Genomic DNA, 16,359 nt, shown 5'->3' with positions numbered 1-16,359 from the left:
AAACCCGCTACATATTGTTAAGAAAAAAGATGGCTCACTTCGCCTCGTACTTGATTCACGTCACATTAATGACATTATTATTAATGAAACAGATCGACCACAGACACTAGAGGAACTTTTACAGAAATTTCATGGTACTGCTATTTATTCTACATTAGATTTGAAATCGGGATTTTGGCAAATTCAACTTCATCCAAAATGCAGAAAATATACAGCTTTTCTCTGTTTCGGCGACTGTTATCAATTTTGCAAATTACCGTTCGGCTTAACTATTTCTTCTGCAGCTTTTATTCGCGGTTTGAACACTATACTTCCGACAGAACTTAAAGACAGAATTACGACGTACGTAGACGATATTCTTATCGCAGAAGCTAACTGGTCTGAACACAATCTGATTCTTGAACAACTGTTACAAACTTTTCATGCACAAGGACTTACAGTTAATCTTAGTAAATCGCACTTTGGCAAAACTTCTATAAAATTTCTTGGACACGTAATTTCAGCAGAAGGCATTGCACCTGATCCGGAAAAACTTCAAGCTCTACGTGACATTAGCGTTCCGACGACAAAAAAGCAATTACGCAGTTTTTTGGGCTTAATTAACTTTTTTCGTAAATTTATTCATCACTCTGCTTTAGACACACCCAGATTGTGCCAATTAACAGGTAAAAACACTATTTGGTCTTGGGATAAGCAAGCACACTCTGAATTGATGAACCTGAAACATGCTCTGTTGAATGCTCCACTTTTATCGCACCCAGATCTTACTAGAAATTTTTCCATTGCCACTGACAGTTCCAATACCGCTTTAGGCGTACACATTTTCCAGGAAATTGAAGAAGATGGCTCTACAGTAATTAAAAACATCGCATTTGCAAGCCGCATTCTGTCACCTGCTGAGCGAAATTATTCCGTTACAGAACAGGAAACATTATGTGTTGTATGGGCTTTCACGAGATTTCGGCACTTTCTTTATGGCAGACATACCACCGTTCACACAGACCACAGAGCGATACAATTTTTACTTTCGGCTAAATTCACTCACGACAGATTAAGCAGATGGAAACTTTATTTACAGGAATTTAATTTTACAATAGTTCACATTCCCGGCACACAAAATGTTATAGCAGACGCACTATCGCGTTCTCTCGGCAACAATCAGCAAGACGTAGCAACCAACTTCTGCAAAACAAATTTCAGTGTCATGTACATTCAGCAAGTTGCATTTGAAAACTTTATTTCATCGTCATTACAGGACATAGCAAAAGAGCAAAATAAAGACAACGTGTGGAAAGAAATCAGACACCTTTGGGAAGATAAGAATAATGTTACGATTAGGAACCACTACACTGTGCGCAATGACATTCTGTTTCGCCGCTCTCATCCTGATAGCAACAATTGGTTATTATGCATTCCTGACGAACTGGTCAACAAATTAATTTGGTACACTCATTTAAGCTACGCACATTACGGAGCACGAAAATGTTTTCTTATACTGAGACAGAACTGCTATTTTGCCAACATGGAGAAACGTATACGACGAGTTTTAGCGTCTTGTAAAATTTGCCAGAAAGCTAAATCAGACACCACTTCACATATTCCTCCTTTATATCCCATTGTACCTGTTAAATTAAGACACATGGCCGCAGTAGATATTTTTGGTCCGATTCCGAGAACTAACAGAGGTTTTTGCTACATCTTTATCGCTGTTGAGCTCACTTCAAAATTTGTTACTTTCACTCCGTTACGCAAAGCTACTGCTAAAACTGTTTCAAAAGCATTTGTAAAACATTTTCTATCTCATGTAGGGCATGTAATGAAAGTAATTTCTGACAATGGATCACAATTTCGATGTGGCGTATGGACACGCATGTTACGAGCCAGAAACATTTCTCCGATTTATATATCCAAGTACCATGCTTCTTCGAACCCCTGTGAAAGATTAATGAAAGAAATTGGTAAACTGTGTAGAATATACTGCCACAAAAGACATATTGATTGGGATACATACATACTCTCATTCCAAGATGTAATTAATTCTATTCCAAATGAATCCACTATGCTATCTCCGACTATTATACTGAAAAACGTTGAACCACCAAACAAAATTAAAGAATTAGTAGAATTCCCCAGAAGTCGGCGCCTACGACACCACGAAATAATTGACATTGCGCTGAACAACATCAAACGTGCCGCAGAGCGCCGGAGAAGACAGCAAAAACAGGTTTGTACACGCCGCGACTTTCACGTTGGACAGAAGATATTAATACGTACACACTATTTATCCAGTAAATTCAAAGGTAAGTGCAGTAAATTTGAACTTCTATACGCAGGTCCATATCGGATTCGCAGCATCCCTCACCCCAATGTTGTACACGTCGAAACTTTGAGAACCAGAAAATCAAAAGGCAATCACCATATCTCAAACATTAAACCGTTTATTGAGTGAAACCACTGTATGATTCAACACACTATGATGCCATTTACTAATGCAATTATTTCACCTGACTAATTACTGATGATTATCGTATTTTTTCTTGGCAAGTGCCCGGCAAGGTAAGGTTAGCAGGTCGCTCTTCTTGTCGTTACACATCAGACCGTGCATATTTTTTCAGAGACACTTACGTATTTTATGACTAATTATGCAATGTTAGCTAATGACATGTTAATTTCATTACATTTTTTTCATTAAAGGCTTTAATTCTCGCCTCTATTAACTACACTCTATACAAGCTGAACACTACGAACGTCACATTTGTCTTTTTTATGTACAATTGTTTCCAGTTTTGTTTATATGCACTGTGAAATAGTTAAATAGTTAAGATATAACACACACCAGTTGACTTTGACATTTTTTTTGCCCTATGACATCTCAAGGTCGTGACTGTTTTACATTTTTTGCTGCTGCATTGTGATATTCTGTGTTCATTTTTGCATCTGAACACTGTCAATGTCTTTGACATATTACGTTTTCTGTCATGTTGTGCTGTATGATTAATTATGTCACCATAAACCAGTCATTATTTAGTGGGAATATGATTTAAATGCAAGACATTAATCTCTGTTCATCAATTTCAGAAAGAAATGATGCGTGTAAGAAATAAATTCAACAGAAATGGGAATTTCACCTACGGAATAAACGAAAGAAGATGCAATAACTTTATGAGGAAGAGTAAATGGATCAGGATTAACAAGCATTAACAAGAATATACTATACTCATCGTAGAATAGCAGTCTTAACTAATTTTTTCTTTCAGAATACAAGGTGATTGATGCAGGCTGTCAGACTGAACTACACATCTCAGTTTTAGTGATGAAATATGCTAGAGATAAGGAATAGTTATGTAATGAGTAATGAAGTGATTTTTGCAGATGATAATTAATACTGATGAATAATGATGAAGGATATGGTATTATGAATAATGAAGTTTTTCTTTACAGGTGATGATGATAATGAAGTTATGATGGTATTGATAATGAAGTTTTTTTCTTTACAGATGAGGATAATGTTGAAGTTATGTATTTATGCTACGTAGTTATTTAAGTATTTGTTGCAGTTTGTTTTGACAGCAGGTGTTATATTGCATGGTAGGATGACGGAAAGTTTTGGAAAGGACAGCTATGGAACTCATTTTATACACATTTCACTACCTGTTAATTCGAAGTTCACTACTTTTCAGCATAGTGTGCGTTTCTTCTTTCAGGTCAATAATCCATTTTGTATTTTTTTTTCAAGAGAAATTTTTCATGATACTTACTAAACCTGTTAGTTATTATACCTGTTCTAGTACTTGCATTTTTATTTTTTTTTTGCCCATTTGTGTCTATCATTTATAAATGTGATCACATATACTGCCTTGTTACATAACCTTGCTACAGCTGACTCATGACGAATGACGTTACCTATCCTCATTTGCAGCAACAGGTCAAAGCAAATAATGTTATGCCTCAGCAATTAATTAACGATCCCAACGCAATGCATTGCTAACAAAAAAAAAAAAAAATGTATTACCAGTCCCAAATAGTGATACCAGTTTGAGAAAGTTCTGAGTAATGCTGATTAGCTCTGAATAGTATGTCACTTCAGTAATGACCTCTTAATGAGACAAAAAAAATAGCTAATAATTGCCACAGTTTATTGTAATGAGACTACTTATAATGCGCATGATTATTAATGCTATGACTGTAATTAACTGATTTTTAATAATGACTTTGTAATGATCTAAATACTACTGAAGGAGAAACACTGTTTATTGTAATGAGACTACTTATAATGCCCATGATTATTAATGCTATGATTGTAATTAACTGATTTTAATAATGACTTTGTAATGATCTGAATACTACTGAAGGAGAAACACTGTTTATTGTAATGAGACTACTTATAATGCCCATGATTATTAAGACTATGACTGTCATTAACTGATTTTTAATAATGACTTCGTAATGATCTGAATAATACTGAATGATGAACTATGTTTCGTTCTATTCAATACTTGCTGGCCACTGAGTGCCAATAATTAATGTCACTCCACGAATTGTTATTAATTATGCCATTAATTAGCTCTTGTTTTCAATGTTCATACTTTGTAATTGGAAATGAATGTTACTGTTTAATAATGCTTTGTAATTAGGAAAAGGCTAATGATTAATACTATTGGAATGACAAATGATAAATTAACCATGCTAAACTTTGTAACTAGGAAAAGAAGATTACTGATTCTATGTAAAACAATTAATGAACATTTTTCTGTAATACTACATACTTGGTACAGAAATGTTCTATAACTGGGCTATGAATGCCACAAACTACTAATTAAGTCTGTAATTGTCAATATTATGTGACATAATGTCCTTCACCTCATGAGCTAACTACCCTGAATTACTGCAATGTCCATTTGTCCTGTCTATCCTAGTGATCATGGAGCACTATATTTGGTTTTGCACTAATTCTACGTTGGTGTGCCTTGTAAGAGAGTGGTGTTGACACGACATGCTGTCCACCACCGTGAGCGATGAAGACGTTATTATGGTCCCACTGTTTGGTATACCTAATGTACTGCCAAAATGAAAACATGGAACATTACCACGACAGTTCAGTGTCTTGGCTACACTGATAAATTCTGATGGGAAAAGAACTTCAAGTTGTGTCACTTGGTGTTGTACTTCTGTGGAAAGATATGGACTTTCAGAACAGCTGTGTGCAATCTAAAGTGCTACAACCATGATGCAATCCTTCCCTTTCCTATCCTAATTCTTGTCACATAGTGAAAATCATTTTTTGGTAACATCATTTATGTTCGTGGGTTATACATTTTTCGATTCGCTGAACTTCAGTGCGAGTACACTTATGTCACTGGTCGACATGATGTTTTGCCATTATGTTTATTTGTTGTGAAAATGCTAAAGACATTTTTTCAGTGCGTGTGCACTTTGGACATGATTTTTTTTGCCATTATGTTTATTTATCGTCAAAATGCTAAAGACATTTATTTTTTCGATTTGTTCTCAAGTACAGTATGTGCACTCTTGTCTTTTATATTGTGTATACATTTTTTATTTTTAAAGATATGTTCTGAACTACAGTGCATGTGCACTTATGATAGGTGTTAATATGTTTTCTACTGAACTTCAGTGCCTGTGCACTTTTCTCATTCCTCAATATGATTTGTACTATACTGTATATTCAATACTTCAATGCGTATGCACTTATGTCATTTGTTACTCATTGTATATACATTTCATCATTTACTGATATGTTCTCAACTGCAGTGCATGTGCACTCATGTCACTTGTCAACATAATATTTTTTGCCAGTCTGTTTATTTGTTCTGAATATGCTAAAGAATTTTTTTCAGTGCCCGTGCACTTTGTTTTCTGTCAAATAATTTTTATATACATTTTTCTGATTTGCTACTATGTTTTGTACTCACATTTTGTCTTTGTCTGATATATTTTGTACTTAGTGCGTGTGCACAACATTTAATTCATGTACTACATCTAAATATTCTGTAAATTGTAGAAGTTTATTAATTAATTAAAAATTTTGCCGCGATTGGCAAGTCCAAATGACTCACCTCTCTGACCAGAGAGTATGCGCTTGACCGCGCGAGTGTTGCGAGCAGTTCGCTAGTTGTCGCTATGCAGAGCAGTACTCTGTCTGTAGTCGTGGCAGTCTGTAGCTCGATTTAGTTGCGTGCAGTCGGTCAGTAGTAGTCGTGCAGTGCAGTTCACTACTAGTCGTCATGTAGTGCAGTACGCTAATAGTCGTCATGCAGAGCGGTCGGTCAGTAGTAGCAGCCCAGTGCGGTTGTGTGATGTAGGCGGTCGGCAACACTGGTCAAGATGCTGAATGAGGTATACTGTTAATTAATATAATCATTAGATAATGTAAAAATTTATTTATTGTAATTAATTTCCAACAAATGCCCCAATAATAATTTTTATTTCAAAAGCATTTTTTCAAAAATTTTATTTTTTATTGAACTAAAGATTTCGTTGCACTTCCCATTTCACTCCACTTTTTTTTAAAGAAAAATTTCAGTAAAATCACCAAAAAAAGGAATATTATTATTTGCAATCCAGTTCCTCCAAGCCGTGCGCACGAAAAAGAGCAGAAATTTGACATCCAGTTATTCTGAGGTAAGACTTTAATTCTGATTGTTTTGCACAGGGCCAAAGACCGATATTTCGGTTTAATTGCATTTTCTTATCACTGAATGGACTTTAATTTTTTGTGAAGAATTTATATTTGAGTCAGATTGCGAATTTCACATTTTTGTTGCCATTGTCAGTACATTTCATTGAGGGCAGGTTACGCTTAGAGCAATGTCCATTAGCATTCATAATTAAATATTGTCATGTTTCTTTCTTTCAAATTTTTGTGGGGAGGTTACAACGTTCAGAATCAAAATTCTAGAAATGTTTAAGATGTAACCCTATCTTGTTGTCAAGAACTTGAAACAATGCAATGACGCTAGCGTGCGCTTATTGTTAATAAACTTATCTTTCATTGGAATTTTAGGTGAAATGTGCAAAAACAGATGGAGGAATATTCGGGACTCGTATCAGAGAAATAAACGAGAAAGAAAGCTTGTAACAGGTTCAGATGCCTCAGCAAAACCAAGAAAATGGGTTCTGCTTGATCACTTGGCTTTAAGAAACCTACATTTCGTGGCATTTTAAATGAAATTGTCAAGAGCATATGGAGAAATATTAGTAACTCATACCGGAGAAATATGACATAAAATGGTTTCATTAGGTCCACATGTGTCAGCGAAACAAAACAAATGCATTCTCTATCGTGTGATGACCACACGATTCTCGTTGCGCGTCGACAGAACTGGCGGCTAGTCGCGACGCTCCCGGAGATATATGAGCCCAAATCTCGGAAACGGAGATCGATATCTTTCTGATCTCAACTTTAAAAATAATTTCGATATGTTAGCTTCTTTTCATCGGCAACGATGTATGACCTAACGTGAACCATACCTAAAAGTAGCCAGCGACCACATTTTTCACTGTACACAATTCAAATTTTATGCAGTAGGTTACTTGTAAATTAAGTACCGGAATAACTGTGACGAATATCCGAAAAACAGACACCTCATTATCAAGCTGTGATGTGAAACTGTAAGATACGCAAACATCAATTTTTTGTGCGTTTTACTTTCCTCACAATTAATAGAGAAGTAATATACAGCGAAAAAAACATGCAAAAACGGAAGAGATACTTTTCAATTTTTTAAAGTAAAAGGAGAATCTGTATCGAAAAACTAACTCTGGGAGCCGATGTAACTTTGTTGCATTAACATACAGTATTTTTTACAGCAAGAAAATCGGAATTCTTACTTTTCTTGTGTATTTGAATCCGCCGCCGCCGACCGGAGCATGGGAAACAGCGACGACTCCAGTCGTGTTGCGGCCGTGTCGCCGTCTGCCAGGGTGGGAAAAGAGGAGGGGGCAGCGTCGCAGTCGCAGCCAACTGTCGCGTCTTGCACAACGTAACTTTAGCTGGGGCGCGCTGAACGGCCGCATAAAGAGGAACGGCGACAGCGCGCGATGCAAGCAGAAGACCCGCAGAAAGCATACCACGTGAAGGTGGAGCCGATGGAGAAGCATCACACAAAGAGGAACGGCGACAGCGCGCGGTGGATGCAGAAGACCCGCCGAAAGCATTCCACGCAATGGCGGAGCCGGTGCAGAAACACCGCACAAAGAGGACGGCGATACCAGACCAACGCGGGGAGTGCAGCAACCAGGCGGTATGTCAGACAAGTCAGCGAAATCTAAGGAACCGAGTACTATACCAACTGTTGAACTGAATTATAACTTTATACAATAGAATGGCTGAGCAGGATAAAAGTAGCATTGCAGGGAAAGCCAAGGGTAATACTGAGGAGGTTGCTAAAGTGGATGGTATAACGAGAGAATTAAGCAGTAGATAGGGGTTTAACACTGATCTGCATTCAACGAGAATTTTATTGACGGTGGACAGCAAAGTAGAGAACGAACTGACAAAAGAGGTGCCACTAAACTTGAGTGGTTCATTCTCTGAAGGGTTGAGGCTGCTTGAGGCAGGGCATAATCATTAATAGACCAGATGGTTTAGCAGTACCAGGGGAAAAGAAAAATGTCTTCTTGCTGTCACTTCTTGCAACTTTGACGCAATTTTAGGAAGAAATCAGTAAAGATATTAAGCTAGGTAATGAACAAGTAAGCTCCATTATTGCATTGGAAGAGTCGAATTTGCGTGAGGAGGTGAAGAAAGACATCGTTGAGCAGTTCACTCAGTGTAGATTGCAATTGGAGAAGCAAGTAGACATTAAGCTATAACAAGTACTAGATAAAGTAGTACTGATCTGAACCAAGTGAAGAAGGAATTTATTAAAGGGCACTAGGAGAGGTTAGATAAAGCAACCAAAGCAATGGAAGAGCATGCTACTGCATATCACAATTTCACAACTGAGTTGGAAGGTAAACAGAGGGGTTTGAAATGAAAATAAGTACTGTAGTTGGTAATGTAAGATACGATCTGAACAAATTACTAGTTTTAAGCTGCATGTTAAGGGCACTATTCAGGTATTGGACACTAGTCGAGCAACGTGTGTCTCGTTTAAGAAACATCAAGAGGTTCATAATCAGCAGATGGACACCTGAATATTGCCAAATGAGCAAGCAATTGCTAAACTGGCCACCAGGGCAGGCCAGGTTTCGTCGACCAATTCAGCAGAAACAGCGTTTATTCAGTATCACAAGTTTAGTACCATTGAGCCACAGGGAGGCATTAATCCTAAAGTATTCCTTAAGGAATTTGATGGGGTAACCCCAGAGTTCTGGACGGAATGAGAGTGAATTTAGGATGTAGTGAATCACTTACGGGGTGATGCCTTTCAGTGGGCTAATGAGGTGGCTATTGCGTGCAAAGATTTCACAGATTTTAAGAGAAGGTTTTTAGAAGAATATTGGTCTGGAGAAATTCAACAACAGTGGTTAGTGGATTTTTAGGGAGGCAGGGAGTACCAAGCAATGTGTGGTACTATGAAACAGTTTTGTGATTGGTGGTGGCGCCGCATAATGCATGTAGATGGAGGTATGGCGGTCGAGTTGTTTGCCACTGGGATAAAGCGAATTTTGCCGTTTTATGTTGGGAAGGAACTGGTAGCAGCACCACGGGACAGCTATGAAAAAATGTGAGTTTCTTAAACAAACTCGAGCGTTTACATTTGCGTGACGGGAATCAGCTGCAGCGGCCCTTGATGTGAGAAAACGTACAGCTGGTAAGATTTGTTAGGAGAGGCATTCGTGCCCAGAATGCGAGAGACAGACGTAGGGAAGAGAGAGAGGAGAGCGTTTAAACTGAACAGTGTCTCAGTGATGGTCCGGCTGGTGGCAGGTCAGATGAAGCACCCATATAGCAACAGGTGTTCACGTCCGAATAGGTGGGGGAAGAAAGTGAAAGGAAGAAGCACGGAGGCCGTAAGAGATGGCCCTGACGTCTGGAGTGGAGAGAGACAGCTGGTGCTGGCTGGACGCAGGTGGCAGCGGATGCGCGCGCAGCGAATGTAGAAGGAGAGAGAGAGAGAGAGAGAGAGAGAGAGAGAGAGAGAAGACCAGTAGTAGTCGGTCCCACGCACGGGCAACAACGTTAGCAGCTGACAGGCAAACGGCAGTGCCACGAGTATGCGGGAGTTAATGGAAACACCACGCTAAGTGCAGGAGGCAGGCGAACTTACGGAATAGCTCGATTGTTGAAGAGACAACACCCAGACCTGAGGGCAATAAAAATAGCAAGTCAAAGAGTGTGGGAACTGTGGCATCCAATAGTAAATATGGAATTTGGCAGTACGGATAATAATGTAAATGTTGCAGTAGGGCAACCATTAGAGGAAGGTGCCAACTTCGGTGAGCTAGAGAGCCACGTTGTTTCTGAGTTCATGTTTGATGGAGATAAGCAACACGAACAACCTTTAAGGTTAAACGACAGAGAAGTTGATCTCCTCGAATCTCACACGGAATGTGCAGAAGTTGAGCGTATGTGCGAACTGTCGTTTCATGACAGATTGCTTGAAGTTTCAGTCTGAAAATGTCAGAGCTGTTTCAGCATTTGGCCAACGATAGATAATTGCCGATTTATAAGCAGAGGAGGAAGCCATTCCCATGGTTGCAGATAGTGAGCGTATTGTCGAGGTGCAGGTTGGTGGAGTGATAAGTCATGTGTTAGTGGACAGCGGATCCGAAATTTCCGGAATTTCGGAAGAGTACTTTGCGAGTTTGCCAGAGAATGCGCAGTGTGGCCCGTGTCCCCAGTGAAAATATTTGGTACTACTGGAAAGTTGTCAAAGGTTATCCGACAGTAAGTAGTGGTGCCAGCGCAGTTAGGAGGAGTAATGGTAGAACATTCCTTTCTCCTCATTCTCAGGTTGAATGTAAGGTTATTGGTGGGTGTGGATATCCTGAATGCATTTAAAGGTGAACTAAATTCTGAAGACTGTGAGTTGAAATTCCAAGTAGGGGGTAGAAAACTAGTGGTCCCGTTTGTTAAGGAAAATAAGGTATATAATAGTCATGAGGAGGCACAGTACGACGAAGAGGGAGGCGTTGCAGCAGAGGCGAAATTAGTAAAGGTACATAGCTTGAGTCGAGGTAAGAATGTAGTGGAGACTATTCAGGAGAAAATACAAGAGAGGATGTCAGAGTTGGGGAGTTTGTCTCAACAACAGAAAAGGGAAGTGAGTGAAATTGTAAAACGGCATTGGGGAGTCTTTCTGATGTATCAGGTGAGGTACAGAATTTCGAGTGCAGTTTAACTACTAAGCCACATGAGGTTTATTCTCTCAAGACTTAGGTAATACCGTCAGCACAGAGAAAAGCAGTACTGGAAGAGATAGACTGCATGTTGTCATGGGGGGTCATTGAAAGAGCAAGTAGTGAATATATCAGCCCGTTGTTTGTAGTACCCAAGAAGGATGGAAGTGTGCGAATGGTCTTGATTGCGAAGATATTGAATACAATTGTGGAACGAGAGACCAATAGGCATACAGTAATAGACGAACTTTTGCAGAAGTTCCATGGACTAAAATTTTTATCGTCCATGGATATGACCCGTGGATATTGGATTATAAGGTTAGCGCAACATACTAGGAAATACACAGCGGTCCTGCATAAACGAAACTGTTATAAATTTTGCGTCTTGCCATTTGGTCTTAACATTTCTGTGTGTGTCTTTGTAAGAGCCATGTACCAGGTGTTTGGACGTCAGCTAATGGACCAGCTTACTGCGTATATCTACGATATATTAATAGCCAGGAAGACGTGGGAGCAGCATTGTGCATTATTGGAAAAAGTACTGGTGGCCATGCAGAAAATGTGTATGAAACTTAAGTTTAGTAAGACAGATTTGCCGAAGGAAAAGACTGAATTTCTGGGACAGATCATTGATCAAACAGGGATACAACCAAAGGGCAGAAAACGTAGGGCCATCGAGGAGTTTCGTCGGCCAAAGAATAAGAAAGATTTGAGGGTTATTTATGCACTGTTCGGGTTCTATTTGCGTTTTGTGTCATCGCAGGCATTTAATAACCTAGCATTGAACCAGTTTTAGAAAAAGAATGTGCCCTGAAATTGGTCAGAAGAATGTGAGGTGGCTTTTCAGGAACTGAAGACGCAAATATTAAGTAGCAAAATTCTCTAGCATCCAGATTTCAATAGACGTTTCTACATGTCTTCGGATGCTTGTGGCTATGGCATTTGGGTAGGAATATTTCAGGAGGGAGAAAAGAAGGGAGAGCCCTGGCATCAAACCATAGCATTATTATCAGAACACTTGCGGCCCCTGAAAGGAACTATTGTGTTGCAGAATAGGAAGCCCTGGCTATGCTGTATGGTCTTCAGAAGTTTGAGGGTTATTTGTTGGGTCATCACGCAAAAGTGTTTACTGACTTTCGGTCGTTAAGCTTTATGAAGAGATGTCGTTTGCGTCATACTAGACTGAGATGTTGGGAGATGTAGCTACAGCAGTTTGATATGGAAATGAGATACATTAAAGGACGGGATAACATTTTTTCAGATGCATTATCCTGAATGCCTCAAATCTTCCTTATTATTTGGCCGAGGAAACTCCTCGATGGCCATAAGTTTTCCACCCACGGGTTGTATTCCTGTTTGATCAACGATATGCCCCAGATATTCAATCTTTTCCTTCGGAACATCTGTCTTACTAAACTTAAATTGCATACCCTTATGCTGCATGACCACCAGTACTTTTTCCAGGAATGCGCAATGCTGCTCCCACGTCTCTGTAGCTATTAATATATCGTAGATATACACAGTAAGCTGGTCCATTAGCTGACGTCCCAACACCTGGTACATGGCTCTTACACAGACACACACAGAAATGTTAAGACCAAATGGCAAGACGCAAAATTTATAACAGTTTCGTTTATGCATGAACACTGTGTATTTCGTTGGATTTTGTGCTAACCTTAAATTACAATATACACAGGTCATAAATAAGGACGATAAAAATTTAACTCCATGGAACTTCTGCAGAAGTTCGTCTATCACTATTGGCCTATTGGTCTCTCGTTCCACAGAGCTTGAGAAAAAGGGAAACTTGGATGGTTCGTGGGTGTCCATGATGAGAGGATCGAAGCATGAGGTGCTAATTAGGCGAGTATGTAAGGATATAAGAAGACAGCAGAATCAGGACGAACATTTAAGATATGTTAAACAAATTTTGGGATCAAGGCAACTGGGCAAAGTGAAAAGATTTTATAAAATTCATCAAGGGGTGTTGTTTAGGAGGAATAGAGAGGATCAGGAGAAGTGGAAACTCTGCTTTCCACAGCAATATGTAGATGAATTAATAGACCTTGTGCACGAAAGTTATGGACATTGCAGGACACGAAAGTGCATTGCAAAGTTACAAGAAGTGGTAATATTTGAAAACATGTGGCGAAGGGTGCAGAGGTGAGTCCAAGCTTGTGGTCAGTGTTAAAAGGTGTGAGCAGTTATGGTTCCCATTCAAGGTTTTCGACAAAATGTGCAAGTAGAAGGACCTCGAGAATTGATTGCAGTGGACTTGTTTGGACCTCTCCCAGTATCCAGGTGTGGTTGTACCTATATTTCTGTTGTGTTAGATGTGTTTGCGAAACATGTAAACTTGTACCCAATCAGGATGGCGAATGTCAGAATATTGACTCAAATACTGGAGAAAGACTATTTTGCGCAAGTGAGGAAGCCAGCTATTTTATTGTCAGACAGTGGTCCTCAGTTTACAGCCCACAAATTTACAGAAATGTTGGAGCGGCATGAACTGAGACATGTCAGAATTTCGCCATATATCTCTCAACGGAACCCCAAATAGTAAGTCATGAAGGAGTTGAACTGGTTATGTAGGACTTATTGTCACAGGAGAAACACAACTTGGGCAAATTTTATTTTAAATTTCGAAGAAATTATCAATAATGTATGGCATGAAGCAACAGGTTTTGCACCTTGTGAATTAATGTTTGGACATAAACCAATGAATGTAATTGGGGGTGAAGTAGTTTTTCCGGTGAGCAGATTTCTAGCTACAGATGAAATAGAAAAGTTGGCCAGAGAAAGAATGCGTCGACGCGCAGCTGAAAGAAAGAAAAGACATGATGCTAGGGCTGAAGCAACTGTGTTTAGGATTTTTTTATTTATTTATATTTATTTACACGTCAAGTTCCATAGGACCAAACTGAGGAGCAAATCTCCAAGGTCATGGAACGTGTCAGTACATGAAATTACAACATAAAAGAAATAACGGATAAAAATAAAGTGTTTATGAACCCAAAAATGTCAATCAATAAGTTTAAGTAAACGCAATCAGCAATACAATAAGAATCTGCTTATTTTTTCAAGGAACTCATCAACAGTATAGAAAGAGTGACCCATGAGGAAACTCTTCAGTTTCGATTTGAAAATGCGTGGATTACTGCTAAGATTTTTTAATTCGAGTGGTAGCTTATTGAAAATGGATGCACCAGTATACTGCACACCTTTCTGCACAAAATTTAAGGAAATCCGATACAAATGCAGGCTTGATGAGTATAACCTGAGTGAAAGCTGCTTATTCTTGGGAATAAGCAAATATTGCTAACAAGAAATGACAGCAAGGAATATACAGGGTTAGTGATAAATGGGAAAAAATATGTAGTGCGAATTGTCACACAGTGAACTGCAAACATAAATTCGTTTTCCGCATGTTCCTATGTCAATAAATGACAATGCAGTTGAATGGTAAAAATCTGGAAATATGAAGTGGACTTTAGGCTGTTACTGTGCGCCGACATTGGCCAAGGGGACAGATAGGCAACAGGGCACAACATAAGAGCATTGTAGGTAGTCTATCCGCTCACAAGAAGGCGAGGAATGCGGCGTCAAGCTATGGTCTGCATGACACTGCGATAATGACAGCGCCCACATCTATCTCGTACCGATTATGATGGCCGCTATTATGTATAGTGTCTAGTTGGTATAGGGAAAGGAACGTGAGGAGGGGCTGCACTACTGTACATGCATGTTTTATAATTTGGTTTTTGTGCCGCAGACTTAGTTTTAAGAAACGAGTACATAGATGGAGAATACAAACTACAACTACTCAGGTATGTGGCAGTTAATCCAAACGAACACATTATAGCTGTACAAATGGAAACTAACATAGAAACACATGACCAGAAGCTGCAGTAGCGGTTTATAAGTACTATTCGAAATGACAGCCACGATGTGTGTGACAAAGTTGCACCCTTCGCAGGAAGGATTGCTGAACACGATCCAACATGTCTGTACCTCATTACGTAATATCTCAGGCATGTTGCATTCTGAATTGAAGGATGTTGATATCAACAATCTCTCCTTCATAAATAAATTTCAGATGGCCCCACAAAAAGAAATCCAGTGGATTCAGGTCTGGCGTTCTATCTGGCCATGCTACAGGGCCTCCACGCCTGATCAATTTCGAAGGGAAGACATTGTCCAGATGACGTCGCACTGTGCAGCTGAAGTGAACGGGAGCACCATCATGCATGTACAACAGGTTCATACGAGGGGCCAAACTAACGTCTCCCAACAATTCCGGTAATGTAGCATCCAGTAAACGCAGATACCGCTCTCCTGTAAACCTTTGTGGTAGCACATGTGACCCTATGAGGTGGTGATCAATAACACTACACCAGATATTTACACCGCTTCGTTGTTATTGCCCTCGTATCACTGTGCTGTAGGGGTTTTCTTCCGTCCACTCGTGCCAATTATGCAAATTCACTATACCCTCCTTCGTGAAACAGGCTTCGTCGGTGAACAGTATTGTTCGTGAAAAATGCTGGTCGTGGGTCTGACGCCGTAGGATAAAATTGCAGAAGTCCAGCCTCCTCCCGTAGTCTTCCGGCAATAATGCCTACCTTCTGCATGCGAAAGGGATGGTAATGATTTCTGTGGAGTACTCGCATAACAGTAGATTGTGACATTCCGACCGCAGTGGCGAGAGACCTGGTGCTTATTGTTCGGTCCTCCTCAACAGTTTTTAACAGTTTTTCTTCGTCATCCGCACTGCACGTCGACGGTCGGCCACGGCCACTAAATCCTGAGGGTGCTACACATGCACCATACTCCCTCAAGCGTCTGTCCACAGAGTGAAACGTTTTTGAGGATGGAGGGCGCCAGACAGGAAACCTCTAGTGATACAGTTACCTTGCAACGTCACCTCTTCCATCTGCAAACCCGTAGGTGAGGTGAATGTCGGTGTTTTCCTCGTTTGTGAAACTTGCCATGGTACTGTAGTAACGCTGCGACGCGGTCGTTAGCAGCTGTCGACACGGCGAGTATCGGGCA

Source organism: Schistocerca piceifrons, chromosome X (genome assembly GCF_021461385.2).
Source record: "Schistocerca piceifrons isolate TAMUIC-IGC-003096 chromosome X, iqSchPice1.1, whole genome shotgun sequence".
Taxonomy (NCBI): domain Eukaryota; kingdom Metazoa; phylum Arthropoda; class Insecta; order Orthoptera; family Acrididae; genus Schistocerca; species Schistocerca piceifrons.
The sequence above is the reverse complement of the archived record's forward strand: the minus strand, read 5'-3'. Positions refer to the sequence as shown.